Source organism: Leptodactylus fuscus, chromosome 6, assembly GCF_031893055.1.
Source record: "Leptodactylus fuscus isolate aLepFus1 chromosome 6, aLepFus1.hap2, whole genome shotgun sequence".
Lineage (NCBI taxonomy): Eukaryota > Metazoa > Chordata > Amphibia > Anura > Leptodactylidae > Leptodactylus > Leptodactylus fuscus.
In genome coordinates, this window is record NC_134270.1 from 1,784,980 (window position 1) to 1,806,199 (window position 21,220).

The following is a 21,220-nucleotide window of genomic DNA, read 5'->3' on the forward strand; positions in this document are numbered from 1 at the left end:
AAAACATAATAAAAAAGTAGATTACAAAGAAGACTAAAGAACAACATAAGAAGTAGATTACAAAGAAGGCTAAGGAGTTAACATAAAATGTAACAGTATAAAAGTAGAATATAAAGAAGAATAAAGAACAATATAAGAAGTAGATTACAAAGAAGAATAAAGAACAACATAAGTAGATTACAAAAAAGACTAAAGAACAACATAAGAAGTAGATAAAGAAGACTAAAGAACAACATAAGAATTAGATTACAAAGAAGACTAAAGAACAACATAAGAAGTAGATAAAGAAGACTAAAGAACAACATAAGAAGTAGATTACAAAGAATCTACTTCTTCAAAGAATCTAAAGAACAACATAAGTAGATTACAAAGAAGACTAAAGAACAACATAAGAAGTAGATTACAAAGAAGACTCAAGAACAACATAAAAAATAGATTACAAAGAAGACTAAAGAACAACATAACATAAAAAGTAGATTACAAAGAAGACTAAAGGGTTACAACAAAATGTAACAAATAACTTCTTTAGCCTTTATCCCATCGAATATAATAATGGGGGGTTAAGGGTGGTGTATAACAAAAATCCACTTATACTCACCAGTGATATCCAATCTTTCTTCAGGGCATCATCAACGTCTTCTAAGGTCACATGGGAAGTCGACATCACAACGCTGGTCATAAAGCCTCTCGTAAAGTGTCAAGATGTCAACATCACTGCCAAGGCTCAATAACAGGCCTCAGGGGTGACCCAACAAAGTCAGAGGGGGAACCAGAAGACATCAAAGGACACTCGACTCCTGAAGACTGGATGCCTTGGTGGACCCCAAAAAATATGGGACACCTCTTTCCACTCTTTACTGTTCGGCCACGGCCGCCCCATGTGTGCCCCCGTCAGCTGGCATTTTTTTTACTTGCAGTCCGAGCACGGGCCATAACCTTAATCCATTATCAGTTCTTTATTGCTTCACTGCTCACGTGTGTTGGTCGCTCTGACTTCTCCGGACATGGTGCTCCCTCCTTGGAGAATATCCACACACACAGATTTGTTACCGTTCCAATTATCTGAATAGGATTGTTTTTACAGCGTGTACATAGATTTTGGAATAGTGTAGGTGGGACAACTGCATAAAATTTAGCAAAAATTGGAGGAGGGGGTAAACCTTTAGCTTCTTATTGCTTTGGGGAGGCCACCAAGACCATGAGCTCTTAGTCTTGGAAGAATCCAAGGTCGCCTCCCAAAGCCTTGGGCTGAGGCTGATCCTTAACACTTGGGTGGCCATTGGGCCTCTTCTCTTCCTAATTCAGTAATCAGAAGGGTTAACTATCCATTGTTTCTTATTGATACAGCTGATACTTTCATCAGGGGCCCATTCACAGCTTTAATAGAAAGGGGGCCCAACAAGTGCCATGTGAACACGTCATTTTACTTTCTGGTGCTGACCCCTGGCCCACTACATTTAATCACCTACCATCAGGAAACCCAGGACAAGGAGGATACAAAAATAATTGGAGTGGGCGGTGGAGGCTGTGAGCACGCCCAGTCACATAGCTGCCACATGACTGCCCATGACTTCCACAGACCTTCCACCTGCCCCAAACAGACTAGTCCCACTCGAAATTTGTCTCATTCACATAGCCCATTCACTCCAGCTCCAGTCACGTAGACCCCAAAATCCCTACTACCCACTTCCCATGTCCCATCAGTAGAGTTGAGCCAATCTTGAGATTTCAGGATCGATTTTAAAATCCGATTTCCGATCATTTTCCAGCAGATCCCTCAATCGTGAAATTTGCTCGATCGCCGATCAGGATCCGATCTTTTCCGATCGCTCGACCCTAGTCATCAGTTAACCAAAAGTGGCCCAGCCTACCAATCAAATAATGTGGGCAGCCATGGCTTTCCCCAGTCACCTCCTCCAACATCTTACACAAGCTGAGCAGCGGCGGCCTTCCCACCAATGACATTGGTCATTTTCCAAAAATTGGAGACCAAGGAGCCAGGAGGTAATGTGAGAAGGTGGGGGTGGGGACACAAAATTTTCCTGTATAGGGCACCTTAAATTCGTGAACAGGTGCGTTACATAGCAGTAAAGCTGTCTTTGGTCCCCTAGACACACAGTCACTTCCCTGTTCTCTTCTACACCTTCTTACTAAAAAAAAAAAAAAAAAGTCAATCCTCTTCATGCCCTTTCCAAACTGCCTCAAGGAATTTTTAGGATCCGATTGGTAAACCCAATTTGTGAATTTAGTTATACATTTCTAGAAATAATGACTGAGGAACATCACAACACTAAGGGTCAAAAATTCTAGTACTGTGTTAGACAGTGTATATAGAGACTAGACAGTCTTATACTGCACCAGATTTATCACAGTCTCTAAAATCAGTTTTATTAGACAATTTAGTCTTTGTTTATATAAAGTGCATATGAAATGTTACAATGTTAATATTTCAGTTATTTCTCTCAAAATCAGTCAATATGGGAACGACCGGTATTAAACAAACCTCAATCTATCAGCTTTATCTTCCAATTATTATTATTTGCTATGAAAACAGCTTAAATTCGCCCTTCACTCCCACACGGACAGACCACATGGCTAAATTGCAGCTCTAGAGACTGTCGCCTACGATAATTTGACTTCATTAAATCTGAGGCAGAGATGGACGTTTTCCTTTTTTTTCCTGCGCCAGTTTCTCTGCAGTCAAAACCTCGGCACAACAGACGAGTTATTGAGCTCCAGCCCCGACTCTGTAATTACCAGCCAAGAATTGGGAAATAATGATATGCGCAGTAATAACCTTGTAATGCTTTATTAAAGAGTAGTAATGATAGGCTGCCCAAGAATCTCACCGCCTCCTATTCATTCTTCTTTCGAAGGGTAAACACAACGGCCACGAGGGCGTAGCAAGTGGTCAGTGCGCTGTCCGTGGACTCGTCGCAGTCACCCTATTCTAAACACAGTTTGGTCAGTGATGTGATGTGACCATAGACTGGAGAAACGCAACGCAGGCTTTAAAATTAGCAAATAAAAACAGGAAGGAGTAGAAAAAAAAACCTCATAATGAATGGAAATCAAATATATAATAAAAATAATCATCCCACTGACCTACAGCCCTCGATATTTGTAGAATATTATTTTATATAGGTTTTTTATGTTATTTATATTTCATAGTATTATTCTTTTATACCATGTAATTATATTATATTTATTATTATTATTATTATTATTATTATTATTATTATTATTATTATTATTATTATTATTATTATTATTATTATTATCATTATTATTATTATTATTATTATCATTATTAAATTTATTATTATTATTATTATTATTATCATTAATATATTTATTATTATTATTACTATTATTATTTTTATTATTTTCAATATTACTATTATTATTATTATTATTATTATTATTATTATTATTATTATTATTATTATTATTTCTTTTTAGATTTCATTATTTTTATGTTATTTAGATTTTATAGTAGTATTTTTTATACTATGCAATTATTTTATTATTATTATTATTATTATTATTATTATTATATTTAATTTTAGATTTCATTATTTTTATTTTATTTAGATTTTATACTATTATTTTTTATACTATGTAATTATTAATTTTACTATTATTTTAATATTATTTCATTTTATATTTAATTATTTTTATGCTGTTTTTATTATGTGATTTTTATATTATTTACATTATTATACTATTATACTATTATTATTTATTCCCATTATTATTATTATTATTATTATTATTATTATTTAATTTTATATTTAATTAACTTTATGTTATTATTAAATTTTTATGTTATTTACATTTCCATACTATTATTTTTTATCCTGTTACTTTGTCAGTTCTAGACTGAATTATTTTTAGAATATTATTATATTATTTTTGTGCCATATTTACATTTAATTATTTTCTATCCTTAGCATGGTATTTTTTATGATATTTACATTTGTAGACCGTCATTATTTTATACTGTTACTATGTTATTTTTAGACTGAATTATTTTTATAATATTATTATTCTGCTATTTTTGTGTTGTGTTATTATTTTATGTTATTTTTGCCTGTCACTATTTTACATTATTTTATATTTATATTTCATTATTTCATTATTTTACAATTTTACTGTTTTATATTTATAGTTAATTATATTTTTATATCGTTTCACTCTTTTCATAGTATGCTCATGTCATTTTTATGTGATTTCATTAATATTATACTAATATTAATGTTATTTTTAGATTTATTTTTGTCTTGATATTCTTATGCATTTTTTATGTTAATTATTTTTATAATATTTTAATATAACATATTACATTACAATATATTCTAACAATATATTTTATTGATATACTATTCATTTTTGTTTTTATGTTGTCTCATTATTTTATAGTCCTGGCACTTACAGTATATTCTACCATATGGATTTGTCATGGATTGGCTAAGAGGCCTTTAAATGCGACAACTCATTATTTGGAACCAGACATGCTCGGAGCAGTTGTCACCACTGTTTCGATGCTCCAGTACATAGTCATTTTTTTTCTTGGTAATTGATCACCTGTTAGAATTTTATTGTTGTTTAATTTGAAAGAGAAAAAAAATCTAAAAAACTCTTTTTAGTAAAAAAAAAAATAAAAAAAAAATCTTGTTATGCCTGGTACTTTCCCGTAACCCCTTCTGACTGTCATATAGCATAAAGCTAGTTAGGGGAGGTCTTGTGAGTCTATAGATGTTGATAGTTCTAAACATTGATATGAAACCTGATATATATATATATATATATATATATATATATATATATATATGTATAAGGGTATCTGGCGCCTCCTTAGGAGACAAGAAGTATTACATGGCGTCCATTGTCCTTTGTGCTGCCCTTAGCTACTGTAAGGCTAAGTTCACACGTGGAGTGTGTGGGCGTGTCTTGGCACCAAGAGTGACGCGGTCGTGGCTTCCCCCTCCGTAGTAGGCTCAAATGAATGGGCCGACTCTGGAGGTTGTTGCCACGAGGCGGACACGGTGGCTCAATGAGCCGCGGAATCCACCTGAAGAAAGGGCAGCTCGCTTCTTTTTTCCATGAGCGGCATGGCGGTCTAATGAGAACACCGTTGTGAGGAGACGGATTATGATGTGGATTATGCACCATAATCCACCCCCTTAGTGCCCGTGTGAACTAGCCCTAAGATTATCTTGGGTTCTATATAGTGAAAATCCAACAATCCATCCATATATATATGAGAGATGTTAACGGGTTATTCCCATCACGCTTGTTCACCAGCCTGCAGGCTGTGTGCTCTCTTCACTTCCTGGTTTTCTCGGCACAATGGTGGGCGGGGTTTCAATTGCTCTGCTATCTGCTATGTTGTAGTCAGTAATGAGGGATTGGTTGTAAATGAATTACCACAGTATGAAGCTAATGTAGAGGCTGATGTAGCAGAGCTGGATTTGAGTCAGTTTGTAATACATACAGAAGTACCGGACTCCCTATCTCAGCCCTTATCAGCCAAATTCAATTAAACCGACTGATAAGTGGAAGAGCAGGAGATAAGAGGTCAGAAATCCCGGAGCTCTCACCTCCCTCCTCCCCTATCTGAGGAGACATACACAGCTCAGAGCTGCTTTCAGCACTCAGCCCCCCCACCCCACCCCGAGAGCAGGCAGCTAGGTCACTTGGGGACTGAGTAGATAAGCTCAGAACAGGCCCGTGGTCATGGAAACTCAGTGTAAACAATGAAGTGAATAAATTAAGATAGCGGCCAAATAAAGCAGTTTTGATAAAGCAATGTATTTAGGAAAAGTCTTATATCCACATAAACTAGCAGTATAGATAGGATCCTTGTGATGGGACAACCCCTTTAACTGAACGCGACAATTTCATTGGGGCTGGTTGACTATCCAATTAGTATATGATCCCCCAACATTGTCTGACAGGTGATGTCTCGGGAAAGGTGGATAGAGCTTGTTGAATTTCATCATACCCAATCCTTTTTCTCCCTCCGAAGGTCAGACTTGTCTATCATTAGTTTATGACCCTTCCTCTAATGGATGTCTATGGCGTACTGAGAAGGATAGCCCGAATGAGAATTTTGCCGAAAGTCTTTGACGTATCCTGGCACCTTACGTCCAACCTTAGCTTATTTTTTCTCTATGTGGCTACTTCTTATGGTACTCTCATACTATGACCTTACTCTTCAGATTTGTGTGGTCTTCCTCTGGAACCAATGTCCACTTTGGAGGCCCCTGAACCGGATCGTGTTGCCCGGCCCTGATGCAGAGCATTATAAATCAGTTAATAATTGGTTGACATTTGAAGAAAGTGCCCAAAGAAACAACACGGCAGTGTGCATCAATACCGACTTGTCTTTACCACGGTAGACACAGTACGCATTGTAGTTATTGGCTCGGAAACACAGAGGTCTCTTCTATAGGCTTCTGTGGAGGAGTTTACGTTGAGTGGAGGCACCATTCAACTAATGCTCGAAAAACAGAATGGCATCATCCAAAGCAAAAATCGAGCTGACAAGCTTTCCAGACTGGGAGGAGCGAGGGCTCTGGGGTTTACGATATATAGAAGTTTTATGCTCAGGAGCTGATAAATGGCTTAGTCATTATTTAAATTTCGGGAAGAGAGCTACGCTTGTAATAGGATTTTAATGTATTCCAGACTCTCTTGTTTGCACTGTTGGTAGGAACTAATGTTCCCGTCCAACTCTCGTTGGCCGATGATTTACAGAATATTACCTAAATAGCTATAAGGATATGACTCTGTCTTCGTTCCCAAGTTAAGCTGAACCTTCTCCAGACACCATGAATTTGCCAGTGCTTGGAATTGGCAGAGGTATGGTTTTGATATGACTTTAGGAGGAAACCACAGAAAAACTTGCAAGTGCCCTGGCAACTCTTCCAGTCTGTGTTTCTTTCCTTCCTTAAAGACTGAGGCAATATCCTTAAGTCGGTAAACAGATATCTTCCATGTGTTCCCTTGGGAACGGCGCTACATGGTGGGCATCAAAAGGGCAACCACTCGGCTGAGACGAGAGCGTAAGAGGCACCAAGATGTGAGATGGAAGACGATAAATACACGATAGGCAATCATGATGGGCTTTACCGAAGGAAAGTGCAAATAGTTGTCTTGCCCCGATACGTTCTAGGTTCCTTCTCCTTGTTTTTGGTATTATTCCAGTTTTTACTGCTCATTTCCAATTTTTGCTGGTTAGTATCAGATTAAGGTCTCAGTCGTAACGAAAACAACATGAACCCAGCAGATCCAACGCTTGTGACTATTCTGTGTAAATGACGAACACAAGACTTCATTCAAGGACATCTAGTCCTTCATTCAGCGTGACGTTTGGAAGAGTGATGGCCAAAATGAGATTAGGAAATGGTTGTCCCAAAGCAAATAACAGCAAAGTGGGAGGTGCACATACATAAGAGCGTGACCCCAGGGTCCGTAATACAACGAGAGCCTGCAAGCTGAGCAGAGGGTATTAACAGATGGGGACGGAATGGGGAACTACTATTCGCAACGTTTACTTCCCCCTATTTGATTTAATTGTTCTGCTCTGAATACGGTATCACAAAATTATTCATAATATGGTGCAGACGGAGCAAAATTTATTTTTTTCAGGTTTTCCAAGACTATAATATTATTTGTAGAGAGGAGTGAACACTAAAATGTCCGAGGTTCGAAATCCGATTCGAACAGCCGCACACTGTTCGACTGTTCGAACGAATTTCGAACCCCATTATAGTCTATGGGGGGAAATGCTCGTTTCAGGGGTAGGCAAAATTCGATAAAATTATACTTACCAAATCCACGAGTGATGGTCGGGCTGGATTCTCCTTGAAGTCTTATCCCGGTGCAGGGTCCCCGCGTCTTCTTCCGGCTGGAATTCACTCTGCCTAGGCATCGGGGCCTAGGCAGAGCCGACTGCGCATGCGCGGTCATGCGCGGACATGCGCAGTCGGCTCTACCCGGCGTGACGCCTGAGCAGAGCCGACTGCGCATGCAAGGGCATGCCCGTGCATGCGCAGTCGGCTCTTCCTAGGCCGGATGCCTAGGCAGAGTGAATTCCAGCCGGAAGATGCCGCAGGGACGCTGCAAGGAGAAGACGTCTAAAGGTTAGAGAAGAACCAGCGTTGATTGGCAGAATGTATAGCATTCTGCCAATCAACGCTGGTTCTGCATCGAACCTTAAACTTCGAACAGCTAGTAGTGTTCGATCGAGTACGAGTATTTCGAATACCGTAGTATTCGATCGAACACCTACTCGATCGAACACTACTTGCTCATCTCTAATTATTTGCAGTCTTTTAACTACTCACTAGAGATTGGCGAAGCCCCCAAGATATGTTTCAGTTCAGGTTCGGATGGCTTGGGTCCTTGATTTATTAAGGGAGTTTTTTGGCAGCGGATTTTGACCCTTAATCTGCCTCAAAATCCGCTCGCTTCTTTTTTCCGCTACTAGTAGTGACATGCCCGTTCTTCCGTGGTTGACTCCACAGCGCGAGACTCCATCCCGATTAGGCCCATTCATACAGGTCTAATCCGGAGCGGAATGTCACGATGGAATGTTCAAGTTTCGGCAGAACCCCAAGTAACATTATTATAGGGGAGGTGTAAAAAACCCCAAAACATTTCTACTCCCCTTCTCTTACCTATTTTGGGCCTCCTCATGGTCGCGGTGACATCATGCACCCCAGGTGACTCCGAATAGCATGACCATAAGATTGCCATGACATCACAGAAGAATTCCAGATGTCGCGAGGAGGCAGAGACAAAGCGTTGGACGCTACGAGGAGGTCCAAAAGAGGTAACAATGTGTTTCTTATTTTTGTCACCTCTCGGCCTACACCTCTCTGAGGTCTGAGTGATAGTATAACAATTTACTGCAGCAGTAATTTTGGTTAGTCTGAGATGAATCCCAAATAGTTTGGTTTCGTTAAAAACTGGACAATGAGGAATATTTGTGTCGAATCTGGTTGGTTGCAAAGCGGTTCACCCATCTCTAATGATGACGAGGTCTTGGACAATCTCTTTAATAATCCCATACATCTACAGTCCTATGAAAAAGTTTGGGCACCCCTATTAATCTTAATCATTTTTAGTTCTAAATATTTTGGTGTTTGCAGCAGCCATTTCAGTTTGATATATCTTATAACTGATGGACACAGTAATATTTTAGGATTGAAATGAGGTTTATTGTACTAACAGAAAATGCGCAATATGCATTAAACCAAAATTTGACCGGTGCAAAAATATGGGCACCTCAACAGAAAAGTGACATTAATATTTAGTAGATCCTCCTTTTGCAAAGATAACAGCCTCTAGTCGCTTCCTGTAGCTTTTAATCAGTTCCTGGATCCTGGATGAAGGTATTTTGGACCATTTCTTTCTACAAAACAATTCAAGTTCAGTTAAGTTTGATGGTCGCCGAACATGGACAGCCCGCTCTCAAATGATCTGAAAACAAAGATTGTTCAACATAGTTGTTCAGGGGAAGGATACAAAACGTTGTCTCAGAGATTTAACCTGTCAGTTTCCACTGTGAGGAACATAGTGAGGAAATGGAAGAGCACAGGGACAGTTCTTGTTAAGCCCAGAAGTGGCAGGCCAAGAAAAATATCAGAAAGGCAGAGAAGAAGAATGGTGAGAACAGTCAAGGACAATCCACAGACCACCTCCAAAGAGCTGCAGCATCATCTTGCTGCAGATGGTGTCACTGTGCATCGGTAACAATACAGCGCACTTTGCACAAGGAGAAGCTGTATGGGAGAGTGATGAGAAAGAAGCCGTTTCTGCATGTACGCCACAAATAGAGTTGCCTGAGGTATGAAAAAGCACATTTGGACAAGGCAGCTTCATTTTGGAAACAAAGATTGAGTTGTTTGGTTATAAAAAAAGGCGTTATGCATGGCGTCCAAAAAGAAACAGCATTCCAAGAAAAACACATGCCACCCACTGTATAATTTGGTGGAGGTTCCACCATGCTTTGGGGCTGTGTGGCCAATGCTGGCACCGGGAATCTTGGTAAAGTTGAGGGTCGCATGGATTCCACTCAGTATCAGCAGATTCTTGAGAATAATGTTCAAGAATCAGTGACGAAGTTGAAGTTACGCCGGGGATGGATATTTCAGCAAGACAATGATCCAAAACACCGCTCCAAATCCTCAGGCATTCATGCAGAGGAACAATTACAATGTTCTGGAATGGCCATCCCAGTCCCCAGACCTGAATATCATTGAACATCTGTGGGATGATTTGAAGCGGGCTGTCCATGCTCGGCGACCATCTAACTGAACTGAACGCGAATTGTTTGTCCAAAATACCTTCATCCAGGATCCAGGAACTGATTAAAAGCTACAGGAAGCGACTAGAGGCTGTTATCTTTGCAAAAGGAGGATCTACTAAATATTAATGTCACTTTTCTGTTGAGGTGCCCATACTTTTGCACCGGTCAAATTTTGGTTTAATGTATATTGCGCATTTTCTGTTAGTACAATAAACCTCATTTCAATCCTGAAATATTACTGTGTCCATCAGTTATTAGATATATCAAACTGAAATGGCTGTTGCAAATACCAAAATATTTAGAACTAAAAATGATTAAGATTAATAGGGGTGCCCAAACTTTTTCATAGGACTGTATATTACACAGTGAGTTATGTAATCCTTGCTCTCGGAGGGATTATCCTTAGAACATAGTCCTCCCGACAGATGCGTAGAACGTGTTCTGCTCGCTCCTCAGTCACACAGATCAGTGGAGGATCTCATGCTGCTTCCCGGTGATTGCAGATTACTTCAGTACAGCAAACACTGGGCAAGGTCTTCCTGCCCAAACCGCACAGTAGCTTCATGGAACATATTCTCAAATCCTCCCGGAGATTGGCATTTAGTGTAAGTGATAGCTAGGACGACAGAACATTTCCTACTGATTCTTAGAAAGGAAGCAAACTTCTTAGAACAGCGAGGAATGAAATTTTGCACCCAAACTGTCTTGGCGCAATTAAAATGTAGCTATTTCCAGCTAAAATTTCTTGGTTTGCAAGGATCCTTAATTGGCTAGAATCTATTGAGTGATATGTGAAAACAGAAAAAAATAGGACACATCTTATTTTTGGAGGGTCCGTTAAAATGGACGTCAGAAAAATGGCCATGTGAATAACCCAATGGTAGTTTCCAAGTGTGAGAAGGAGCTATCGCAGGTCCTTTCTTCCAACCACGACCAGGCTGTATAATCTACATCAGACCAAGCGCAGACACTCCACACAGAGAACTAATGATTATGACCATGAAGTTTTCCTTCCTTCTTTCTGTTCTCCTCCTTAGCTGCTATGGACTCCTAGTATATCTTCTCTTCTCAGCATATGTGTGTCTACTTCTGTAATATATTACTGTGTATTATCCTGTATCTGTATTACTAGGCTGCTGTAACATACTGAAATTTCCCCACTGTGGGACTATTAAAGGATCATTTTTTTTTTATCTTAAATCCCTTTACACCACCTTTTTTGTGTGTGTGGGGGGGAATATGTCCCATCTTTGGTTTGTTCCCCATTCTGCACCTTGTTCGTTACTTTCCAGTTTAGGACACTTTTACTATAGTCCGCCAACCCCTATAGTAAATGACCTGTGAGATCAGAAGAGGAGGGAGAGGGCAGAGTGGGCGTCGGAACCAGGCTGTAACCTCCGAATCCATAATCCAGGGTCAACCAGATCAGTTAAGGTAATCTTAACACCTCAGACAACCCCTTTAATTTCAATACAGTATTAGATGTACCAATACTTCATCATGTTAATGCACCTTTAAGGCTGCATTCACACTGAGTTACGTTGGCGTTTTTTGTGCTGTTTTTATGCTGATTTTGCACATAACGCCGCGTTAACGCCGCATATACGCCGCGTTTGCGCCGGGCAACGCCACCGCAAAATAGCGCGGCGTTACGCGGCGCTATGTGCAAAATCAGCACAAAAACAGCACAAAAAACGCCAACGTAACTCAGTGTGAATGCAGCCTAAGGCTACACATCCTATACTTCTCATCTAGCACATATCAAAATTCATCTTTTACCATTAGCATTAGGGTTGAGCCAATCTTGAGATTGCAGGATCGATTTTAAAATCCGATTTCCGATCATTTTTCAGCTGAACCCGATTGTGAAATTTGCTCGATCGACGATTGGATTCCGATCTTTCCCGATCCCGATCGCTCAACCCTAGTCAATGCTTCTCTACGGGAAAAGTCACTTTTAGGGTTGAGCTGATCATGTTTCAAAATCCGATTTACGATCATTTTTCAGTCGATCCTGATCATGAAATTTGCTCGATTGCTGATTGGGATCCGATCTTTTCCGATCCCGATCGCTCAACCCTAATTAGCATGCTTTATTCGAGGCCCTCACATAGTATCATGTTCACCAGTTACCCCAATAATCATAATCTTCCCCATACTTTATAACAGCACCTTAAGTCCCCAAATAGTAGTCACGCCATATACATTTTTAAAAAGTAGTAGTTACTAAGCCCGCTCCCATGGAGCTCTTGGCAGTTCTCCTCCCCTTGCTCAATGCCACAGTCCTGCACTGAGCTGCAGACATAACTAGCAGGAGCCTGAATGGTGGAGCGGGAAGCTAAAGGCTTCCTGCTTCACTGTAATATTCAACTGTATCTGTGTCCTGAGGGTGCAGATAAAGTAGAACGGAAACATGACCTTCTTCCAACCAAATTATCTCAACACTCCAATTGGGGATTATTGCACTAGACTTACAAAGTGACTGAAATGATAGCGATGCAATTTCCCAGTGCGGTACACAATGTCACCGATGTCAGTCTTGCCCTGCAGTCATACATTCCTCCAATATGCATAGTATGAATATTACACTACGGCATGGAAATGTAATTTTTTCTGGTTGCCAATGCAATTCATTTTCTCGCTATCCATGGAAAATCCAATAATCTGGTGGTTATTTGATATCGGAGACGAGACACAAAGAAACCTTTAAGGTGAAGTAAAATAATCTTTGGCCTTCTCTTGAGGAGACTTTGGCCATTGGGAATGATGTTAGGAGGGCAGTCCAGGGCCGGGGAACAAAAAAAAAGTTTGGAAAGCAAACATTGTCATAATTAGGTTTTGGTTCAGCCCTGAAGACAGCGAGGCGAAGCAACTGAGAAGAAGAAAAAAAATCTATTGGAAAGTGTGGGCTGAGGTTACGGATCGTGTAACATTCCTCTAAGACGTGCGGGCCACTGAGGATCGGCTTCTCTTGTCTGCCTTGTAACGTGTCAGATTGTAGGATGCCATCAGATGGTGCAACTGGGCTACCATCCCCCTTTTTGGATAAATCAGATGGGTGTAAGAGGTCAAAGTAGTCGCTTGTAGCAAGAATTCACATGGAAATATTCTACATAGGCTGCAAATGGTTTTTAGTAGGTGTACAGTTTTGACCGTTTCAGTCCAGATCCAGAAATGTGATCAACCAGACATCAAAGAATAAGTAATCTTTCTGTACTAAACATCAAGGAGATGGATAGGGTTGAGCGATCGGGATCGGAAAAGATCGGATCCCGATCAGCGATCAAGCAAATTTCACGATCGTGATCGGGATTGGCTGGAAAATGATCAAAAATCAGATTTTGAAATTTTAAGATCGGCTCAAACCTAAAGGTGACTTTTCCCATAGAGAAGCATTGACTAGGGTTGAGTGATCGGGATCGGGAAAGACCGGATCCCGATCGGTGATCGAGCAAATTTCACTAGCTGGAAAATGATCGGAAATCGGATTTTAAAATCGATCCTGAAATCTCAAGATCGGCTCAACCCTAGAGATGGATCAGATTCCAGCAGTATTTTCTGGACTGAACCCCGACTCCGTATATCATAGTAGAGGAGTCCCAGCTGGATCACGGCTCTGCTATTTCATACTGAAGATGCGATTACAATATGGGACAGTAGAGGAGACGGGAAGCATCATAGACCAATATCCAGGTCCTGGCTCAGGGTCTAGTCCAGGAATTGTTGCCGACATCCAGTTCATATCTCTCAGACTTAATCCATCCGTGTGAAGCCATCTTTACAAAGAGACATAGTATGTCAATGAGGATCACCGGGACATGGCCGGGCACCATGAGGATACCTAGGAGATGTGTTTGTTATTTTTATTGACATTCCCTGGGCACTTCCAATTCGTGCCAATCCAGTTTAGCCTGAAATGAACTTCTCATGAGGTTTGCCCATCTCTACCCCAAACATTGGGCATGACAATACAACTCTATTCTAATCAATACTCCTCCCAACATGTCCTCACTATTGGGCATGACCTGACATTCCAGGCACCATAATTCCTCATGCCTGTACCCTATGTCACTCTGAATTTGCATCCATATTCCCGCTCTACATTCGACTCCCGCCCTTGCCTTGAGTTTGTGGCTTTGCTCTCCAGAAGTTGAAACCAAAACCTTCGAAACTCCGTGAGTCCAGTTGCCAATACCTCCTCACCACTAATCTCCCCTTTCTCCCCTTCATTCTGTTACGTTGGTGTTCAGGTTTCTAAACCCGCTGGTATAAGATACAGGCGCTCTACCCCGTGTCAGCTAATCATAAAATATGTGCTGTCTGAAGACTCGATGGCTTGAAGGTAAAATGGAAAAGCGAAGTCGACACATATGAAACTAATAGCAGTAGCTTGAAAGTAGCCAAATAAAATCTAAGTGTGCCAGAGAACCTCAAGCCTGACCTGTAATATCACCTGAATCCCAGAAACCGGGTCCCCCTGGCCGATACCGTATTACGTCTTCTGTGTGTGTGTGACATTAAGCACCCACTAGAGACCCCATTAAAGCTCCCCCTAACCCATTTATTTCCCGCGTGCAGTCACAGGCGCAAGGCTCCATGCTGAACCCAACGTTTTTGAAAGAGCCTGGAAAATGGTAGCACAGTCTGCTCCGGACCCTTTTTTTTTTTTTTTTTGTTGGCATGCGTCGCCCTAGTCCTAATCGCCAAAATGACTGATGTTCATTACTAACGTCTCTCTCTCCCCTATACTCCTGTGGTTTTGTAGATTTCGAGTCGTGAGCGGTCCCTAATGGAAAGTAACTTTATCCTAATGTTTCCTTTCAAAGTTCTGATTGTTTCTCCGCTCTATAACGTTGCCCTCGCTCTCTTTTTGGCAATCTCCGTTAATCCTTGATTTAATCCCCTTATTTCTTTGGCTTTCCCAGTCATAAATGTGTATAGCTGTCAAGTTAACCAAAGGACCTCACGTCCTCATGTAAGACGGCTTCTTGTTTGCTGTGCTCTGGCGAAGGCTTGAGGCGGTGAAATGTAGAGGCAATGGGTTTTTGTGCATTGCCCCCACGGCCATGAGTGTCATGTTTGTGTGTTTAGCTTAAACTTCTGCCCAACCATAATATAATATAGAATAATAACATACAGTATAATAATATAATATATCATAATGCAACTCAACCCAAATACAGTATCGATGTTCAACTCAATTCAATGAAACGAGACTGATTTTTTTTTGCCTGAAAGGGTTTTCTCACTATGGACACATCCCCTAGCCACAGGACCCAATGATCGGGGAGACTAAAGGTCCGCAAGTGCCCGAGTGCTCCATACGTGAACACTGCTCCATTCACTTTGATGAGACTTTTTGGTCATAAGTGTCAAAAAGACACAGGATAAGGCGTAGGTGTCTGTCACTCCTCGATGAAATCAGTGATCTGGAGAACATAGGACCACAAGTGTCCACACCTGACCACCACTCCATTCACTTTTAGGTATAAGACAGTAGGAGTGGTCCCATTGTGTTTGACCGGGCTACAGCTTCTTCGAACGGATGATTGGTGGGGGCAACAATGTCGAAACCCCATCAATCTAATATTAACATGTCCTGGGATATCGATGGGACCTCTAATACTAAAAGGTCCCCTCATTTCTATAAAATGATGCCAAGATACTTAGAGTTAGATAAGGTTGAACCCCTCAGGATACTTTTCATTTTGGATTCGGGTGGCTTGGGTCCAAGATTCATTCTGCGTTGGTACAAACCATGATATTCGGTACTTACTCTTGGCCTCCGCGATGAATTCATGCACATGGTCACCACCCAGACCCAATTACAGGCCTCAGCGGTGACCCAAGCCCCATGACGTCACCAGAAGACCACCAGACAACACAAGGACGTCTTAATTATGAAAGTTTGTTATTTTCACCACCACCCATGGGCTTTACCGATTATTACTCTGGGGTCAGAAGACACCCCGGAGTATAAGATGACAGCCATTTCAGTTTGTCCAATTGGTTTTGAAGAATTTGGAATATTCTGGTAAATTCTGACTTGCTACAAGTCTATTTGCCCATCTCTACTAGGGTCAATCTTGAGATTTCAGGATCGATTTTAAAATATTTTTCCAGCCGATCCCGATCGTGACATTTGCTTGATCGCCGATTGAAATCTGATCTTTTCCGAACCCGATCGCTCAACCCTAGTCAATGCTTCTCTATGGGAAAAGTCACTTTTGGGATTGAGCCGATCTTGAGATTTCAAAATCCGATTTCCGATCATTTTCCAGCCGATCCCGATCGTGAAATTTGCTCGATCACCGATCGGGATCCGATCTTTTCCGAACCCAATCGCTCAACCCTAATCTCTACTGAAAGAGTTTATTTGGTAAGAATTTCATTGCTGATTCGGCACACGAAATCTGGTATCACCGTACGTTCATTGAGTTATTTCATCCCGGATAAACCCCAAATTTTTGGAAATTCTTGTCTCGCTCATCACTTGAGGCCACTATTGGCTATGCAACTAAAAATTTGCAGCCTGTCGAATGTTCTGCACTTACTCCGTCTACATGTTATAGATCCGAAAACAAAATGTGATTATAGAAGGAAAGCGATAACTCACCCGACAAGGCTGTCGCCGACATTGCAGATTTATTAGGAGATTTGGGGTTTTTGATTATTTTTAGGCTCTTAAGCTTCATGTGATACAAATCTACACGACACTATATGGACCTCACTCAGTTCTGCTTTATTGGACTCCAGGAGTTAATAAAACAGAGGTCATGTGGTCATCATCCATCTCTCGCCCCGCCGGCGATTTCCAGTTTTGCCGTGGCAATGCGATGAATAAAGGCTTTTATCTATTCTAAACAAATATCTTGATTGCAGGGTCACCTGATTAATCACCCCGCATTGTGTCACCCCAGAACCCAGGAGCCTGGGCACAGGGTGTGAGGGGACTGACAGCTCCTATGGGTGTTTGTGGTGTGCAATGAAACCACAGAGACCAAGGCATATGGCTCTCATTCACGTTAGGGATTGGGTTCACACGGAGCTGCTGAGGACCGAGACCTCCCTCTGCAGCAAGACTTCTCCTTTGCAAGAGGCACGTCACAGATCTCAGGGTCCATGCTGCAAGACGTAGACTAGGAAGTTATAAGTATTACTGATATTAGTATAATATGCATTGACCTTTATAGCATGCATATGAGATAATGAGATACATATGTATCAGGACAAGCTCACACTCATATGCTATACAGTATACAGATGTAGCAAACATGAACATGTTACTTAATTCATCTAATACATAGTTTTTCCTTACGTATTCCTTACGTACTGGGCAGCAGTTTAAAGAGAACAAATGTCACAGCCTCATCTATGGCCATAAAATCTAGGCTGCACCTTGTCTGGATTTCCCAGTTCAAACTAAGTTAAGAGACTGAGAATCCTTGCATGATAGATCCTTGGGCCTTGTAAGCTGCCCTTTTGCTCCCCATACCTTGGGTCTTATCGGTTGAGTGGAAACATTGTTGGCGCCTTCTCCAGTCTTAAGACAATTTACCTCCTTTGTTGGAAGTATTTTGCAACCTGGTAAAGACTCTAGAAGTTCCTGCTTGTTGCAACTCCACTGCCTGTACAATCTACAATATGGGACAGTGAAGTTGTAGGCAAGCAGGGACTTCTAGATAACTATGATACTTGGGTCTGGGTTCGGGAAAGGAAATCTTGTTGATGTAAGGCTGGATATTCTGTTCTGGATTCCTCCATTTCCATGAGACCTTAGTGAGCTGTAATACCAGGCATTATGCTACCGTGCTGTGCCTGGTATACCACGAAGACATAGTAGATGATGATACAGGGATGACCCGGGCAGGTGGTCACCCTATGTGATGTCTCCTGACTGATGGTGCTTGGGGTCTCTTTGTTGGTGTAGAGTAGGAATGATTATGAGCTGCTCCCTCCGCCAGGCCTGGTTTAGGTTTTCAGCATCATATACACCAATTTGATGCATAAATTATAAAACAAATGGTGCGGAATGGGTGGAGCAAAAAGTCAGTTGCCAATGGGCGACAATTTATGTTGCAAATGGTATTTAAAAAGTTGCAAAGGATTTGTTTTAAAGGATTGGAAATTTTATTGCCCCATTGTTCTTTCCTGAAGGTAATAAGGAGCACAAGTCTTCAACAGGTTGCAAAACACTTCCAACAATGAAGGTACATTGTCTTAAGGCCATCTGGGCTGGAGCAGGGGGTCAACAAGGCTCTTCGTCAAGGTCAGTAGCATGCTTTCCACTCAAAGTATAATGCCCAAGATGTGCAGAGTAGGTCCACGAGGCAGCTTATAAGCTTCAAGGCTCTACGGGGCAACATGGTGGCTCAGTGGACATAGCACCGCCATCTTCTGCCATATGAACCCCATGGAGTACACCTCCTTACATATAGACTCTGATGATAAGATTTCCCATTTACCCCTATACTTGAGTATAAGCTCATATGAAGGTACAGTAGAAGACTTAGTAATGGGGAGTCCGAGGAGCCCCCATCTATAGCAGGGCCCATTGCTATTGTCAGTAGTCCTCCTCATGCTTCTGTAGGTTTCCAGTCGACCCATCGCTAATACTGTCTTTCCATTATTACATCCAGTAAGGACACCCTTCCAAATCCATAATAACATGTTACAGCAGTCGTCACGGCCTTTCCCCAGTCTGTAGGAGGCCGCTGGATTCCTAGTCACATCTCGAGCAGACTCATACATGGCCGCAGCACTAACCACAGCCGCAGAGCCTTTCACTGCGCAGTAAAGACCATATTGTGTAACTCACGTCTGCCAGTCTTATTATTTTCTCTCTTTTTTTCTGTACGAACGCATGCAAATCCTGGCAGATGTCCAAAACCATCACAAAGTGTCCAAAATTATCAGCAGCCACCCACCTACCAGATGATCCCTGTCTGCTTCCCCCATCTGGTTCCTCGCTATGGTGAACTGTGGACAATGGAGGGGATTCTGATACTTGTAGACAGCAGTGACGAGGGGCTTTGTATACAGTAACCAGGGGCATGTTCTGGCTTCAACTTGTGCAAGAGTAGGACATGTTTTCTTGTAGATTTCCCCTGCACACGTCACTTATTCTCAGGGTCTCCTTAGGGAGATTGAGTTGGTGGAGAAAGCCTTTGGTCTAAGGGGAATCGGGACTGGAACATTTCTGGTCCAGACCTGGACTCCCTGCATCTGGTTTGGCTGATATTCCTATTTCTTTAATGGACAATGACTTACTGGGTAGTGATCTATAGGTGGCTCTAGAGAGTCAGTGTTCCTCCTTCTGGAGGAGACCTCATTTGCATACTGAGTGTTTGGATTTGTCCTGAATATTCCAAATTGTTCGTTTTTACCAAAACCTGGCAATTTGGGTTTTGCCTTGGGTGAACTGAAATGGCCGCCATGGCATGATTTGTAAATTATTCTACTCTGAGGTCCAAGGGGGGCATAAAAAATAAGTAACATTTTACTTCCCCCAATTCTCTTGGGCTTCCTCATGCATCTAGAGGTCTCTGTCTTCTGCCTCCAGGATTGGCCATGTCACCACTGAAACCCAATCCAAGGCCTCAGCGATGTTCCTGGGTGCATGACATCACAGAAGAGCGCCAAACGCCGTCAAATACTGCACCCTGTATATTACACCCTGTACTACACTATAGAACAGAACAACAACATACAGTAGATACAGAGATACTACATTATACATCACACCCTGTATCATACTCCCCAACCGTCCCAGATTCAGTGGGGCAGTCCCAGATTCTGGGTCCTGTCCCGTGGTCCCGGTCAGTGGGAGGTATGTCCTGGAGTCAACTCATCTGATTCAGGAGAGGACACAGATGAGTTGATACGTGGTGAAGCCCCGGGAGCTGTAAATATGATACGATGACATCACTCACGTCGCGCCTGCAGCTCCCTGAACACTCGGGGAGCAGAGACCTGAGATGGAGCTGCAGGGGAGCGAGGAGAAATGAGGAGCAGAAAAATTAAACCAGTGGGGGGGGGGGGTAGCTGGAGGAGAACATTAATGTCCTACAGTTGCCCCAGTTTAATGTCCCCTTCCAGCTGCCCAAGTTTAATGTTCCCCTCTAGTTTTCCCCAATTTAATGTCCCCCTCTAGTTGCCCCTCTAGCTTAATGTCCCCTTCCAGCTGCCTGAGTTTAATGTTGCCCCTAGTTTCCCCCAATTTAATGTCCCCCTCTAGTTGCCCCCAGTTTAATGTCCCCCTCTAGTTGCCCCCCAGTTTAATATCCTTCTCTAGTTGCCCCCAGTTTAATATCCCCCTTTAGTTGCCTCCAGTTTAATGTCCCACTCTAGTTGCCCCCAGTTTAATGTCCCCCTCTAGTTGCCCCCCAGTTTAATATCCCCCTTTAGTTGCCCCCTAGTTTAATGTCCCACTCTAGTTGCCCCCAGTTTAATGTCCCCCTCTAGTTGCCCCCCAGTTTAATATCCCCCTTTAGTTGCCCCCTAGTTTAATGTCCCACTCTAGTTGCCCCCAGTTTAATGTCCCCCTCTAGTTGCCCCCCAGTTTAATGTCCCCCTCTAGTTGCCCCCTAGTTTAATGTCCCCCTCTAGTTGCCCCCAGTTTAATGTCCCCCTCTGGTTGCCCCCAGTTTAATGTCCCCCTCTAGTTGCCCCCAGTTTAATGTCCCCCTCTAGTTGCCCCCAGTTTAATGTCCCCCTCTACTTGCCCCCCAGTTTAATATCCCCCTCTACTTGCCCCCCAGTTTAATATCCCCCTCTACTTGCCCCCCAGTTTAATGTCCCCCTCCAGCTGCCCCCAGTTTAAATTGGGGCAGCTGGAGGTTGACAATAAACTGTGTTTGCACCAGGAGAGACTTTATACTGAGGGGTCAATCTGAGGAT